Genomic DNA, 1,755 nt, shown 5'->3' with positions numbered 1-1,755 from the left:
AGGAGGGGGAAAAGGAAGAAGAAGAAGAAGAAGAAGAAGAAGAAGAAGAAGAAGAAGAAGAAGAAGAAGAAGAAGAAGAAGAAGAAGAAGAAGAAAAAGAAGTAGTAGTAGTAAACACTGCTGTCTCCTCAGACTCTTACTGTACTGAACTTAACCTCCAGAAACAGAAGTCAGACTTAACTGTGAGGACCCTTTGTGGTACTCTTAGCAGAGAATACTGGAGTCTCATGGAGCTGGAAATGACCTGGCCTGCCACTTCTTATGCAGCCTGCAAAATAGAATAGTTTTTATCGCTTGAGAGACATCAGAAAGGCCTGTCGTGAATATGAAAAATATCTCCTGATGTGAAAATTATATGTGATTCAAACTCCGGTGACTATAAATGAACACAGCCACACAGCCACACCCGTTCCAAAGGATGTTCAATGTGGCTGCTTTTTTACAACAGAAATAGTTTATCCTGCAAAGTAAAAAGTCTTTTCACATTGGGCATGGTGGCAGGAGTATCTTTTGGCTTCTGCTTCCGGAGAAAGTCGCTCATGGCCGGGGAGGCGTGACTGCAGTCAGGAATGGTAGCTAGAACGGGAAGTGGAAGGATCCCACTTTCAACCGCAAATATAAATCAGAAAAAACAAACCAGAATTGTAAATTGAGTAAAGCTATGAACCTCCCAGAGCCCACCCCAAGGGACAATACTGTCTCCAGCAAGGCAACACCTCTGAAAGGGTCTAAAGAGTGAACTTTAAAACTTCCCAAAGAGTCCCACCAATCAGAGAGCAAGTGTTTAAATGCTTGAACATGAGGAAAATTGTGCTCACTCTTGCCATCACAGGGGGTCCTTTAACAACCCCAGAGCTGAGCTGATAGCCAGCAGACCTTAAAGGGCCTCCTGTCTCACATGCAACAGTTCCGAGGTTGCAGGTGCATGTGGTCATGCCCAGCTGTGCGTAGATGCTGGGTTCTGGGACTTGGGTCCTCATGCACGCTCAGCGAGTGTTCTTACCCACTGAGCCATCACCCCAGACATTGGCTTTCCCCTTGCTGGTCCTTCTTGGGAAAAATTTGCTGACCCCCTACATTAGCTTCTGTCACTGCTTAAAACACCTGAGATGGCCTAAAAGAGGAAGGGCTGATTTTTGAGCTCAGTTTCAAAGGCCTCGTTCCAGTCAACTGACTCTTGTTTCTTGGCTTGTGGGAAGATGGAACAACGTGGGAGAGAACACACCTTGAAGTAAAGCTGCTATCCCCAAGGCAGCCAGGAAATAGAGGGAAGGGAGCTGGGACAGGCTATGTCTTTTGATGACACTTCCCCAAGGTCCTACTACCTTTGACTGAACCCCACCTCGTGAAGTGTTTACCATCCCAATAGCTCTACACCGATAGGTGCACTGACCCATGGTTGAGATCAGAGCCCTCACGATCCAGTCACCTCCCAAAGCTTCACTGCTGAACGTTGCCACACTGTGGACCAAGCCGTAACCTTATAAGGTCTTGGGGACACACGTCACACCCAAATCATAGCACTCTTCCCTGGCCTCCAAGGGTTCATAACCTTATCACACAAAGTACATTGTGGCCATCTCTGGGGGTCATTGACCCCCAACTCATCTGTAAATGATACAGAAGAAGTAAAGGACATGTGTTCATTCTAGAAGAATAATCTAGAAGGAAGATGTGTAGGTCTGAAGACAACTGGATAGTGGCTATTTATAGACTCTTCTCTAACGTCTCAGGAGTTGGTCAATGGACTTCTCT

The sequence above is a fragment of the Mus pahari genome, chromosome 14 (assembly GCF_900095145.1).
Source record: "Mus pahari chromosome 14, PAHARI_EIJ_v1.1, whole genome shotgun sequence".
NCBI classification, from domain to species: domain Eukaryota; kingdom Metazoa; phylum Chordata; class Mammalia; order Rodentia; family Muridae; genus Mus; species Mus pahari.
Note: the sequence above shows the minus strand (reverse complement) of the source record.